Source organism: Macaca thibetana, chromosome 18 (assembly GCF_024542745.1).
Source record: "Macaca thibetana thibetana isolate TM-01 chromosome 18, ASM2454274v1, whole genome shotgun sequence".
Lineage (NCBI taxonomy): Eukaryota > Metazoa > Chordata > Mammalia > Primates > Cercopithecidae > Macaca > Macaca thibetana.
Genome location: NC_065595.1, coordinates 13,825,829 through 13,841,953, shown reverse-complemented (window position 1 = coordinate 13,841,953; position 16,125 = coordinate 13,825,829). Strand labels below are relative to the sequence as shown.

Sequence of the window (16,125 nt, the reverse complement as noted above, 5' to 3'; positions counted from 1 at the left end):
CATAATCTCAAGATAACACCAACTTGGTCATAATGTATTATTCTTTGCATATATTGTATTTATTTTGACAATATTTTCTCAATTTTTATATCTACATTCATGAAGAATGTTAGTATATAATATCTTTTGTATTGCTATATCAATGATCACTATGAGGATTAAGTTGACATCTTAAAACAAGTTAGAATATTTCCCTACTCCATGTTGTCTGAGAAACTTGTTTAATATTTTTGTTTAATTTCTTTAAATATTTAATAAAATTTACCAGGAAAAAGTTGAGATTTGGATTTTAAGTCAGAATTTAATTTATTTAATATATGTTGGGTTATTTATATTTGATTTATATTGTGTCTTTTTATGATAAAATACATAAAACAAAGTTTTCCATATTACCATATTTCCATACAATTTTAAAGTGTATGAATCAGTAGAATGTAGTGTATTCACAATGTTGTTCCACAATATTTTCAACACTCCAAAAGGAAACCTCATATCCATGAACCACTCACTCCCTATTCTCCCCTCAACCCAGCCCCAGACAGACTTTAACTTGGTTGCTGTAGCCTTTGGTCATCTTCCAGAGTCTGACAACATTGATTGTGAAAATTTTGCTTGATTCTTTGATGTTAAGGACAGGCCTGTGTTTCCATTTTTCCACAAGTATTTCTTGACTTTAATTTCAATAATAATAATATCTCACTTTTCAGAAATCATTAGAATTTAGAGTTTAATTTTATTTTTTAATTTTAATTCTTATAGTAACTATGTGAGTTTCATTTAATGAAACCCAATAAAAATTAATGAAACCCAATTTCTGTGAGATTGAGATTTGTATGTAGAGACAAATGAAAGAGGAAAATGAATTACATTTATGGGGTATCTCCTATGTGCTAAAGATTATACTAGGAGATGTACATTGTTTCTTTTATTTATTTATAACATGGAATTTAAATGGATTTCAATTCCAGAATTTTCATACAACTTTAACACAACTTCTTCCTAAACAATAAATTTCTTTTGAGCAATACCTAGTTTTCAACTTGTTTTCATGAAATAGGTATAATTTGCATTGTATAATTAAGAAACTAATGTACACATATGTGGAAGGTTATCATGTCTTGATCATGAGGGGAAGATGAAAACTTAGTGAAGTTAGAGTTTAAATGTACATCTTTTGACTCCTAAAAAAGTGCAGTTTCTACTTCACCATCATGATTTTCTGTGCACTTTTGCACATGCACAGATGTAGGTATCCCACAACACATCTACAAGCCACTTACACCCTAAGCCTTACAAAGAACGTTCATGTACATTGATTTAATCAGTTGACTGACTAAGATGCAATTGGGTCTTCTGGCTTTACGGGGGCTTTACTTTAAAAAAAAAAAAAAGAAAGAAAGCAGTTCCTCCTATGTTCTGCATTTCTTCCTTCATTCTATATATCATTACTTAGAAGAGTAAAAATGGCTGAATCTGCCATTAGGAAATGAGTGATGATGGACCAACACTATTGTTATGCTAACAACATTTCTTTGCTTTGCGATAACAAGATTTGTCCAAGAGTTGTGTGTATAAGTTTAACAGTAGCTAATTATCACTGAATTTTTCAGGGAATTTATGTCACTGAATATTGAATAATTTCTACACTTGATCTTAGCCAAAAGGCCGAGAAGCGATAAATATTGAATAATTTCTAAGAAAAAAAAAGCGGCACATAACTTGAAATATACTTGTTTGATATTTGATAGTCTTTATAGGGTACTCTTTTTTCAAACCAAAGTGGGGAAGAAAAGCTTTTGATTTCTAATTTGATTTTGAAGTGGTAATGCCTCAGCCAGTAAAAGTGTCAGCTTCATGATGTGTAATGTAGTGATGAACATGAAATGTAATAGTGAAAAGATGTTTCTTGGGCTCTTCATTATAAATATTGTATAAATGTTGACCTCTACCCAGCCCCTTGGAGATTTAGGTGTCTGTTTGAATATCCTAGACAGATTTTGTCATATCACTATATTCTCATATGTGCCTTTTGAAATTGTGCTCTTAAAAATGACACCGTTTATGAGACTCATAAAGAATATGAGTTCTCTGGAGTTTTAGGTGATTCTAGTGAAATATTGAAAAGCATGCCATATTAAATATACTAGCACTAGAACTTCCCTCAAGGCAGTTAGATAAGAGGTTTAAGAAGTATTTAAACATCAAATCAGCTAGCCCTCTAAGTACCTCCTAAATATAGAAGAGGGAATACATGGAGATTTTAGTATTTAACTAACTTGCATTCAAATGATTGTGTTTCTACTTCAAATAGCTTTTAAGATATTTTCCTTAATTTTTTTCATAAAACTTCATCATTTAATGAAATTAAGCAATGGGTAACATTTATGAAACTAGTCTTTTCCCCTTCAATGTATTATCCCTTCTTTTGCTCTTATGTTAAGCTTATTAATGCCATAAGAAGTGGAACAATGAGAGAGATTATAGAAATCTTTCAAACCAGAAAGCTACTTAAACACTATTTTTATTGAAATGATACTGTGTCAAGTGGTGTCAGCACTTTTGAGGTCAGAAGCAGAGGTAATAGACAGATAACCTCATCTTAATCATAAGGTATTTTGGATATACATCTTAGTACATAGCATTTCCTTATCCTTTCTAATTCTTTAGCTTAATTTTCTAGTGTTCCAATAAATCCTGTGAGGTCCAGTCCCCTTCTAATAAATGTTTTCTATAATTAAGTAGAGTTTCTATTTAGAAACAAGAAACCTGATTAGTCAGGATATTTTATTATTAAAGAGGTTCGGATAAATATGTTAAAATTAGAAAATGAATCCTTGATCCAATTGGGGCTGAAGGCAAATGCAAACCAGCTAAGAATCAAATTCTGGAATATTGCACACTTGGTATGCAATAGCACGATGACTAATGATATTATTTCTTAGAGTAACCTGTAGTAAATTCTCCACTGAAGGCAAAGCTTTGAGAATCCATCAAGAATTACGTATCTGTGGATGAGGTGGTTGAATAACCATAAATAAAAGAAATAATAAACTTAAATCACAAAATTCTTAACATAAGGAATAGTAGAAACCACAGAGGATTTTCATTTTCAGTGCTCCAATATTGTAGGTAGGTAAATACTGTACCTGCATCAATTTATATCTAAAGGATGCAAAAATTCTAAATACTAAAGGATACAGAAAATTTACAACTTCATCAGGTCTCCTATGTGAAAGCTTTGGTATTTATCAGGTAAGAGACTATGACAATAACAGAAGAGATATTTCTGAGGACCTAAAGTTCTTCTGGGTCCAAAATCCAGCGAAGTTTTCTTGGCAACTGAAGAAAATTATTTTTCGAGTGACAATTCTGTTCTTGTCTTAACTGAATGTTACCACCCAAGTGGATTCTTTGAAATAGAAAACTATTTGCCTTCCTGAAAGCTCCTCTACTGTGTGTAGTCCTATAGACTCAGACTTGGTTTAGATAAAAAAACATCTTAAAGAGGCAATTCCAAATTAAAGATTTGTAGAAGTCTTTCATCCCATAAGAGCTGCAGAGATTTCCTAATTTAAATTGCAAACAATTTAAGAAAAATGTGTGATTTAAAAGGAAGAATTGAGTCCAGATAGGGATAAATTGTCCACGTGATTTCACTAGTTAGAGGAAGTGAATTGAACCTTCTAGCTTAAGAAGCTAGTACTGGTTTTACATTGTTTAAGTTTTTTTTCTTAAAAGTGTTTTTTTGTAATATGAATCATGGAGTTGTTTATGTATATGTTAAGAATAAATGCTAAATTATATGGTGTCAAAAAAATCTTTGGTGTACAATAAAGAAATTAATCTAGTAATCCATGAAGGCAGATTTATGGTTTTGATATATTAAGAGCTACTCATACAAGGACTCATAAATATCAGCAAAATTTCTTAGGGGCTTTTCTCAAATACATTGGTTAGGGAAAGACCACCCTATTTCAGATAACTTTGTTGAGGTTTTTGTTTTCTGTTGGTTTATTCTGTCCTGATATTGGGTGGTGGTGTTGCAGTTTCATGGACTTTACCATTTCGGTGGGGATGAGAGGTACTTCTTCATCACAGACTACATAACAGTTTGGGGTTCCTCTTTTTAATGGATCAATCAACAACACAAAGATCCGTGTCAGTGAGGTGGCTAACCATAACAATCAATAAAAAGGAAATACCAATGCACTAGTGAAAGTATCATGAGTAGAATCTAGATATTTAACTGGAATGTCTGCTTGTACCACAGAACCCAATGTTAAATGTCAATGAAAAATTTTGAGATTATTTTAATGTAGTCCATAGACAAACTAGTTAAAATACATTGACTGGGTTAGATGCTAAATAAAGACAAAAGGACAGAGAAGTAAAGGAGGGTAGTAGAAGAGAAACACAAAAGACAGCAAATGCCAGCTCACACCTATAGTCCCAGCACTTTGGGAGGCCGAGGTGGAACTCTTGAGTTCAGGAGTTCAAGACCAGCCTGGCCAACGTGGTGAAACCCCGTCTCTACTAAAAATGCAAAAATTAGCCGGATGTGGTGGTGGGCACCTGTAATGCCAACTACTTGGGAGGCTGAGGCAGGAGAATTGCTTCAACCTGGGAGGCAGAGGTTGCAGTGAGCCATGATGGCACCACTGCACTCCAGCCTGGGCAACAGAGAGAGCCTCCATCTCTAAATATAAATAAATAAATAAATAAATAAATAAATAAATAAATAAAACAAAAGACAGCAAACTCTCATGACCAATAACAAAAATTGCAATTTCTACAGGTTTATGGTTGGCCCCTAAAACAAAAGACAAATGGACAAGAGAAAAACATATAAATTTATTTAATACAGTTTTTGTGTGACAAAGGAACTGTGGAAATGAAGACTAAAAAAATATGTAAACCCATGCATTTTTAAGGCTAGTTTTGATGGAGAAGTGGGTAGTGATGGAGAAATATGATTGGATAAAAATGTATCATCTAATAATAAACTGGAGGCAAGTTAGCAAGGCCTGTTTTTCAGCTATTACTGTGTGTCCCAATGTCTTCAGAGATAAGAATACTCCTTTCTTCCAGGCATAGGGAGGGTATGTCTCTAGTGAAAGTCTTCTCATCTGTTTTAGGGGAGGAGAGTGGGAGAAGGTTAGAGAGTGACCTTCCTAGGTTTTATGACCTGCTTCAGTGAAACGTGGGAGAGACCTTCCTGTTTCTGCTATTTTCTCATATGTCAAGGTGCCATAGTTTGGAGTTTCATGTCCTGAGCCTTATGACTATATATGGGCTTTGTGGGACTAAGTAACTATCATTTAATGTACGGATTACAGAGTTGCATGGTAAGAGAAAGAGAGGAGGAATAAATACCACTCAGAGATCCTTGGCTAGGAGGTAGATGAGCTAAGTGATGAAAGTAGGCACTGTCTGAGGGGAAGATTTATTTTCAATAGTCAAAAAATTTGAGCTATATTAGGTGAATTATTTATATACAGAGCTATATATATGGGGAAAAAGGATATGCATTTATGTTTTAGCTAAAGTTGTAGATTGATTTGACATTTATCATGTCTGGCTTTTTAGTATCTAAAATCTTTAAGTTTAGAGATCCTGTATTGTGGTGAGACTTGGCAAATGCTCCCATCTAGTGAATTTAAAAGACCAGATACATTTGATCTTTGAGTTTTGAGAATTAGGTAACCAAAGATACCTATACATAATAAAGGTTACCATATTTCAGACACTAATCTAGACACATACATAGCATAGCCATGTAAACTTACTAAAACTCAAGGTGAATAAAAAGATAAATAAGACAAAATACATAAACTTCAGACACTAAGTATAATGGAAAATATATAAATATTGAATTAATTTTAAGGCAAGACAATTGTCTACATGATATTAATAACATGTAGAGGATGAAGTTGTGGAGTGATAAGTATATTTGGAAGGTTCTATTAATGGACTAAAGAAGAACTTCCAAAATCAGAAAAAGAAATCTGGCATATAATGGGTCAATAAGTAGGTACTGATGATTTTCTAGGAGACAAGAACATTTCCTTCTGGCAGCAGAGAACTTGGTTGTTTCAAGGGAGAATAATAAAAAGAAGAATAAATTATAAGGCTATGATGCTCAGCAAGGACTTAGGTAGGAAGGACCTAAGCAGCTAATATGATGGGTATGGAAAGTAATTTGCAGGCAGAGAAGTCATGTACAGAGAAATAATCAAGGGAAATTGCCAGGGTAGGTGGCGGTGGGGAAATCAGTAGGATCCTAAAAACAGTTAAAGAAATAATTTAAAGATTACAGAAATACCTTCTTTTGAGAATTGTCTGTTCATATCCTTTGCCCACTTTTTGATGGGGTAGTTTGTTTTTTTCTTGTAAATTTGTTTGAGTTCTTTGTAGGTTCTGGATATTAGCCCTTTATCAGATGAGTAGATTGCAAAAGTTTTCTCCCATTATGTAGGTTGCGTATTCACTCTGATGGTAGTTTCTTTTGCTGTGCAGAAGCTCTTTAGTTTAATTAGATCCTATTTGTCAATTTTGGCTTTTGTTGCTATTGTTTTTTGTGTTTTAGACATGAAGTCCTTGCCCATGCCTATGTCCTAAATGGTATTGCCTAGATTTTTTTTTATGCAGCCAACAGACACATGAAAAAATGCTCATTACCACTAGCCATCAGAGAAATGCAAATCAAAACCACAATGAGATACTGTCTCACACCAGTTAGAATGGTGATCATTAAAAAGTCAGGAAACAACAGGTGCTGGAGAGGATGTGGAGAAATAGGAACACTTTTACACTACTGGTGGGACTGAAAACTAGTTCAACCATTGTGGAAGACAGTGTGGCGATTCTTCAGGGATCTAGAACTAGAAATACCATTTGACCCAGCCATCCCATTACTGGGTATATACCCAAGGGATTATAAATCATGCTGCTATAAAGACACATGCACACGTATGTTTATTGCGGCACTATTCACAATAGCAAAGACTTGGAACCAACCAAAATGTCCATCAATGATAGACTGGATTAAGAAAATGTGGCACATATACACCATGGAATACTATGCAGCCAGAAAAAAGGATGAGTTTATGTCCTTTGTAGGGACATGGATGAAGCTGGAAACCATCATTCTCAGCAAACTATCACAAGAACAGAAAACCAAACCCTGCATGTTCTCACTCATAGGTGGGAACTGAACAATGAGAACACTTGGACACAGGAAGGGGAACATCACATGCTGGGGCCTGTTGTGGGGTGGGGGGAGGGGGGAGGTGTAGCATTAGGAGATATACCTAATGTAAATGATGAGTTAATGGGTGCAGCACACCAACATGGCACATGTATACATATGTAACAAACCTGAATGGTGTGCACATGTACTCTAGAACATAAAGTATAATAAATAAATAAATAAATAAAAATAAAAAAAAATTTTAAAAAGGATTACAGAAATAGTTCAAAGTTTAAGGCTGATTGGGTTTTTAGATGAAATTGCTATATGTTATACTATTGCATAATAAGAAATTTAGCACAGAATATTGCCAAACAGGAAAGTTCCCCTAAGCTTTGGTGTCCAGAGCTTTTACTGGAGTGTAATGACATAGGCATGATTGAATATATCACTGGCCATGAGATTGCACTCAATCCTAGTCCCTCTTCCCCCCTTCAGAGGTTAGGTTCATATCATGTGACTCGAGCTCCCAATCCTCTAATCACGTCGTTAGTCTTTCTGACATCACTAGCCTTCATACTGAAATACCTCCTTAGCCTAAATTATCTAGGAGCCCATCATGAGTCACTTTATTAGCATAAACTACGAGGGCTCAACATGAATAACAAAGACATAACTATTAGGGAATTCCAAAGATTTAGAAGCTATTTTGAAGGAACTGGGAACAAAGTCCAGCCAAATTTCATTATCCTAGGCTACCCCTAAGGATTACAGAGAAAGGCCAGCTAAATTTCTTATTATCCAATAGTGTAACTTATAGCAATTCCATCTAAAAACCCAGTCAGCCTTAAACTTTGAACTATTTCAACTGAAATCTGAATCAGCCAAAAGGAGGGTTGCATAGTGTGGGATCTAGATTTACTGAATTTTATCAGTGAATCAGTCACAGTATCCTTTCTGTGACAATAAAATTATAATCAAAATATAGAACTTGCCTGAGCTCTGTGAGTCATCCTAGTGAATTATGAAACCTGAGACCAGTGGGAACCTCTGACCTTGGTAGAAGTGAAGATGACCCTAGGAACCCCCAAGTTTGTGGCTAGTGTCTGCAGCGAGAACAGTCCTGTAGAGCACTGTACCCTTAACCTGTGAAGTTTGGCCTCACCCCAGGTAGTTAAATCACAAGTCACTGTGAGACAGGAATAATACAGGGTGGTTGCAGAATAGGAAATTCCAAGCAGCAGTTTCACATGACCGACAAAAGGTAACTGTTGACTTAGTCACATAAACTAGGAGCTGGTTAAGACCCTGAAAAACCAGGGCATGGGCCAAACTGGCTAAGACCACTGGACCCAACATGCTGCCAGATTTATCCTAGGCTGCTCCTCGGACTTCATTATACACTCATTAATACTAAATCACACACCGACCAGCACCATAACAGTTCCAGGAAGATCCATATTTGACGTAAAAATGAATGACACCACAGGTCTGAGAACTCTCTGTCTTTTTCTCAGGAGTCTTCATAAATATTTCATAGCTTGGTAAAAAAATGAAATAAAATAAAATAAAAAATAAATACACACACACACACACCAGAAATGTAGCAGCTCCACTGCTACTCATACTCTTTTCTTGAGTGTGTACATTTCCCTTTGCAATAAATCTCCATACTTTCACTATTTTTGAACTCATCCTTGATTTCCTTCTTAGTGATGGTGTCAAGACCCTGGACAATGACTGGGGTCAAGGTCGTACTGGCATTTGGGGACCTCTCCCAGCCTACTGATATTAGTTGCAAATACGAAATTGAGAAGTGTGTTTGATTTTATTTTTGTAAGAATGCCCAAAGAGAATGAGTGTAAATTGGGCTGGATTCTGCAGTATTCATGTGAAAACGAAGTAGATAAATCTAAGAATATTTAAATTTTTATTCTGAGTAATTTTTAATCTGTACTTGAGTAATGATCACAGTTTTTCTAGGAAATTTACTACAAATGAATAAAACAGATTTTACTGTTTATTTCAAAAATAATTTGGGCTTTCTGATGTCAAATCCATTTTATGTTTAAGACTACTTATTATCTGAAATATAAACTCATTCTAAGAACCCAGTGCATGCTGCTTTTTGTTTATAAGACATTCTCAAGAATGAATTGCATTACTGAGTATATAACTAGCATACCTCTATCCAACAGGGAAGTGTAGATAAATGATAAATTGGCTTACCGTTTATAGTGCACTCCTCTATGATAACTGTGTTCCTATGAAGCAAATACTGTTTTGTTCTTTATTCCTAATCCAAATAGTCTGTGAAAAACTAGATAAGTCAATATAGTTTATTTGTGTTTATTTACACTTAAAACTTAATCAGGTGAAACTAAATGCTGAAAATTGTGAATAAATTGTAGACATGTTTTGGATTCATATCTTGTTATTCATTGTATCCTCATTGGCTAGCAAGTGATTGCCATATAATACAATCTCAATAAATATATGATAAATTAAATTGACAATGGCTTTCAATAACCAATAATAATATACATATGATTAGCATCTGGGTTAGTCAGTATGAATACAGAATACTTATTTAAATGTCATTTCAAGTTTAAATTAAATAATTAAATTAATATCTTTCAGAATATAAAAATAATGCCATCTAATAAAAGTTCTATCAATCGACACATCTATTCTTCTATTATTCATTTTAAGATGTAACACAAAAGTAATATTCAAATCCATCAAAGTAACATGTTAAGCCCAGTGGAAAAAATATTTATTTTATTTATGTCTACATCAAATAATACTATATACAGTGTCTTTATTTTAAAGAATGAGATCTTTAAAGAGTTAAAGATTAATATATTTATTTTAAAGAGTAAGAATATTTTATTACAAAAATTTCTCTTGATTGAAAATAAGATAGGCCAGACTTGGTGACTCATGTGTGTAATCCCAGCACTTTGGGAGGCTGAGGTGGGTGGATCATGAGGTCAGGAGTTCGAGACCAGCCTGGCCAGCATAGTGAAACCCCATCTCTATGAAAGATACAAAAAATTAGCTGTACATGGTGGTGCGCACCTGTAGCCCCAGCTACTCAGGAGGCTGGGGCAGGAGAATTGCTTGAACCAGGGAGGCAGAGGTTGCAGTGAGCCGTTATCGCACCATTGCACTCCAGCTTGGGAGACAGGGCGAGACTGTCTCAAAAAAAAAAAAAAAAAAAAAAAGAAAGTAAAATTAAAAACATATATATCAGTTAAACACTAGATCAGAATGCAGATAGTTTGCTACATTATTTTCATAATAAAAGAACAAGAATCCACTTCATACCAAATATGCATTGCTTTATAGCTTCAAATCTGTGTGTGAGTATGAGTGAATGTGTATACATTTTTTCATATTTTTTGTAAAAATAGTCTGTAGTTTGAATAATTTATGTATACACACACACACACACACACACACACACACACATATGCTATTTTCCCAGAAAGAAAAGAAAATTTTCAAAATATTTTATAAATATAACTTTTCTCAATATAGTTGAAATTTCAACAGCTTTGCAACTGAGTTTTAATAATCAAATAATTTAGTCCGCTAAAAATGAAATATGGCAAATATTTAAACACAGACTGCCAATATTGAGAACAATGTTTACCCTAAAATATAATAATTTTTTGTTATCATACTTTAAGTTCTGGGTTACATGTGCAGAACAGGCAGGTTTGTTACATAGTTATAAATTTTTAAGACTCAAGAAATCAATAATGGAAGTTTCTAGGAGTCTTTTTTTCACTCATGCTTTTTAAAGCAGTTGTTTATTTATATCTTAATCTCTAATTATTTTTTTTAATGCTCTAAATTCTATTAGGAAGAAGACATTTTATTTATCTATTTATTTATTTTATTTATCTATTTATAACTCTATATCATTAATTCTATTAATAATTCTATTAATTATATACTATTAACTCATTTTATGAGCATATAATTAATGCTATTATATACTCATAGGATCTATTTAATTTGAAAACATTATCTAAACATATTCTGATAAGAAGAAAACATAAGATGTCAAATTACGTATACTATCTGTTAAATTATTCCATAAATCTAAACTTGTGCTAAAAAATAAAGTTTATTAATTTTCACAAAAAAGAATAAAAAAGTTGAAAAAGAAGGCATCTTCTCAAAGGATGTCGAAAAATCAATTGATGGAAAAGACAGAAAATTTTTGTGTTTTATTTAACTGCTTCTCACTTTTCACTTTTTCTATCAGTTGACATATACTCTTTTTTCTAAGTTTCCTAGTGGTTAATATTTTTCTCATTGGTTTTCTCTCATATACTTTTTGGGTGTAAATAAAGAAAAAAAAATGCGAGAATAATAGAGCAAAGTGAAGGAAGAAAACTGGCATCTCTTCCATGTTGGGTGAAGCCCTAAATCACCCATCCCAGAAGCTTTTTATCATTTTAGACTATTTTTACCATGGCTTGATTTGAGGCGTCCATTAATTCCCAATAACAACATCTGATATACCAATAGCTGATTTGTTCTCATTTGCAAAATCTTTAATCCTCAAAATCTGCCTTTGCAAAAGAGATGCCAATCAGAAATGGCCAAAAGGAGAGTTTCATAGTGTGAGGTCTTGGGAGGTCCCAGATGTGAAGCTTCCTCTATCTTTGTCCCACTGGGTCAGAACACCTGTCCCCCTCCAAGCTCTTTGACGTTTAGTAATATGTACAAAGTATTGCCTACCAGGAAAGCTCTCCTAAGCCTTGGTGTCAAGAGCTGCTACTGAAGTTTCATTACATAATCATGATTGATTACATCATCCCCTTTACATAAAGACAAAATATCAGGACAGAGAGCCTAGGAAGCTTGCTCAAGAACACAAGTGTTTAGTATTCGAAACTCACTAGATCATTTCCAGAACCTGTTGGCTTTGTCGTGACATTAGCCTGCCTTCCTATGTTTGATCTTACTCACTGCACCTTTACCACATTATGTGCTCAATTCTTGTGCTAGTTTGAAATAATACGGCATATGGTGCTTAAGGATTATTACATCCAAATTTGCTTCTAGGACAAAGATATCACACTTGATATGGCGACTGGTGTTTGACCCATGTGCGTGGGTGTGTCAATAGAGGGGAGATGTGTGGGAAATTCCTTCTCATTTAAGATGGCATTTTATATAGCATGCAAATGCTTCCTCCAAGAAAACTACCTACTCAACAGTTTTTTAAGGGGGTTTTAAAGAAATATTTCCTAGTGTTTCTATCTAAACATATGTTCCTACATTTTGCCAAAGTTGGAAATAAACTTTCTTAAAGTTCATTTAAATTTTTTATTTACCTTACATGGAAAAAACAGTTGGAATAATATAAAAGTAAATGATTCAGTGATAAGCTACATGAAATATGTTTATATTGCTCTGGTGATAAAATGAGGGATTTATAAATAAGATTTGAAATATTTGCACACACACACACACACACACACACACACACAGATGCTCTTCTGTTTATGGTGGGGTGATGCATGCATAAATCCATCCTGAATTGAAAATATCCTGAGTCAAAATGGGTGTTCTGCAGACATGATGGAATGCAAAAACATGAACCACAATAACCAAACAACAACAACAACAACAACAACAACAACTGGAAATGAGTGTTTACCTTTGTGGTGATGTGGCTTACTGGGAGCTGTGGCTCACTGCTACTGTCCAGCATGGAGGGAGAGTATTATACTGATCTTGCTAGCTCAGGGAAAGATCAAAATTCAAAGTATGAATTCTACCAAATTCACATCACATTTGTAGCATTAAAAAGTCAAATAATTGTTAAGTTAAACCATTGTAAGTCAAGGACTATGTGTACTTAGATTCATTCATTGCTACCATGATAACAATGACTTCTTGCTACCTTGATGAACATGCAACATATAGCATAGTGTTTGCTAAAGCTGCCTTCAAAGATAGTGCATTGTATCTGAATCTGTGAAGCACAGAATATCATCTGATTATACAGCACTTTTCAACAATCTTACAAAAAAGAATAATGGATCACTGAAGCCTTGAGTAGAATTAGCTGCTGAACAAAGCACCACATGATTCAATTCAACTTCTTTCTGGAAATGTGATCTAGGTCTTGGAACTTGCCATTAAGAGCAACTGGATGCCTGATACAGATACAGGTTATCTACAGCAACTCATATAGAACTTTCACTTTTCTTAATTTGGAACATTATATGCCTTACAGATAAACTGCAAGTTGGAAAATATACAATTCAAATTTACTCTCTGAAAAGCATGTGTCTTTGCAATGATTTATTTTGATGCTGCATAAACCCTATATTACTTGGTATATCTATAGCTTATAAGACATATAAACACAGGAGATTACATAAACTGATGCAATTCTGAAAGGTGTGGATAACACCTGGATTAATAGGTTTCAGATGTACTCAGTGATCCCCATGTGGTAGACACATTCAGTCACAATAAACAAAACAGAGATCTTCCCCAGGCTTCCAGAAGGAAGTTTTTTATTTATTTTATAGTTCAGGGAGATGGAAGTAAGGAGCATCATATCAGGAAGTTAGACATGAAATTATAAAGTGCATCATATCAAGAAGTTAGACATGAAATTATTAAGTATGTGAAGCAAATGGGAGCAAATGCTCATTTAAGGGTTTTATAAAAGCTTATGTCAGAGCAAAGAGATTTTAGTTGATGGAAACTTTATAGCATAAGATTCAACTGAATTATCATTCTGTTTGGTTTTATTTGAATGACAGGATGACTAAGTTAAATAATGGACAATGCAACACAGTTTAAAATGATTACATTGGCCACATATTAGCAATTGTTTTATACATATATAATAAACCTTGGCATATAGCTTTCATAGATAAAGCTAATAATAAATATGAACCTAAGCCTAGTCTTTCTCTTGTGAAATAATTGACTACATTTAAAAATTAATTAATAATTATCTACTATTGAGGTGTTTATAGAGTAGGTAGGTATAAATAGAGACAGAGGCATGATTATAAGCAGGATTACCACAAAAATTTTTTCATGAGAAATTTAATAAGGAATTAACCTAAATATGATTATGTTGTATCTTCAGTGCATTTAAAAGGTTTACCCCACATAATTTATTTAATAGAATTTCATTTAAAAAGTCCATTTTAAGTAGTATTTTTCACATTTTATAATGCAGTTGAACTCTTATATACAAAAAAAAAATTTGTAATGTCTCACATAAATTAAAACTGCTATTTAAATGATCTAAAATGATTTTATAAATTAGGTGTGAGCTTAAAATCATTCAGAATAATAAAATGATTTTGATAAATAGTTTTGATGATTAATTTGATGATTTAACAGAAATAATATATTTGATGATTCATTTAATGATGAATGAGGATTGCTTTCTACTTTAAAACTCAGCATACAATTTATCTATTTTTGTTATGCACCATTGAGGAAAACCTGGCAAACTCTTGTGAATATTAACTATTTTGAAAGACATTGTGTGTTAATCACAAAGTATCCTTAAATACACTATTACAGATCTTCAAAGAGGAGAGGTAGAACTTTTTTTTTTAATTTGAATTACTAGCAATTTTTAGTTACTAGTGTTTTAAAATGAGACATAATAGTTCTCTTACCAACACTATTGTTTCTACTACTATTACTATTCATACTTTCACAATTAATGACAAGAGTGAAGGATATTTCAAAATCCAGTAACAATGATGTTTTTACAAATATTCTTATGTATTTTTGTATATAATTCATATTTGGAAAAAGACTATTCTCTCATTTGACAAAATAATTTAATGGACACTTTCATTATGCAAAGCTAAGTCCCAGAATAAAGCCTGCAAGCAGAAGGTTTTGACAAAAATATAGTTGCCAGATTTAACAAATAAAAATACAAGATGCCAAGTTAAATTTAAATTTCTGAAAATCACAATCTCTTTTTAGAATATGTATGTCCTAAATATTGTATAGCATATACTTATACTAAAATATTATTCATCATTTATTTGGAATAAAATTTAACTCGGCACCCTGTAATTTATCAAACAAGCTTAGACACAAAGGAAACAAATTGCTCCCAATAATAATACAATGAAGTCTTCATTAAAGACGTGGCAGCATCACCACAAATCTATTTTAGGTGACGTTTTTCTTTCCTTTGGATGGTTATGCAGAAATATGTGATGTTTTGAGGGCTAACATCATGGTGTTTGCAGGGTCCCTTTTTCTTATGAATGCTCTGGGAGAGAATCCATTTTCTTGCCTATTCCAGTTTCTAGAGGTTATCTGCATTCCTCATGTGGCCCCTTCCTCTATCTCCAAAACCACCTTACCTCACTCTGATTATTATTATTATTATTATTGACATAGAGTCTCACTCTGTTGCCCAGGTTGGAGTGCAGTGGCACAATCTCGGCTCACTTCAACCTCTGCCTTCCGGGTTCATGCAATTCTGCCTCAGCCTCTGGAGTAGCTGGGACTACAGGCATGCACCACCATGCCCAGCTAATTTTTGTATTTTTAGTAGAGATGGGGTTTCACCATTGACCAGGCTAGGCTGGTCTTGAACTCCTAGCCTCAGGCAATCTGCCTGCCTCGGCCTCCCAAAGTGCTGGGAGTACAGGTGAGCCCACCGTGCCCAGCCTTCATTCTGATTTTTGCTTCTATCATCTCAACTCTTCTTCTGACTCTCCTTCCTTCCTCTTTCTTTTTTTAGGGCACATGTGTTTACACCGAGTCCACCTGGATCATCCAGCATACTGTTTTCTGAATAAGGACCCTTGGATTACATTGGATCCACCTGGATAATCCAAGATAACTTCATTGTAAGATTCTTAATCACATTTACAAAGTGTTTACTTTATAAGAGACTATATTTA

The 16,125-nt window shown here is 33.6% G+C and overlaps 1 pseudogene; it reads right to left on the bottom strand.

Moving 5' to 3' along the window:
* Nucleotides 1-1,558: 1,558 nt before the first annotated feature.
* On the bottom strand, nucleotides 1,559-1,677 carry LOC126941617 (uncharacterized; annotated as a pseudogene).
* Between the last annotated feature and the right edge of the window lie 14,448 nt (nucleotides 1,678-16,125).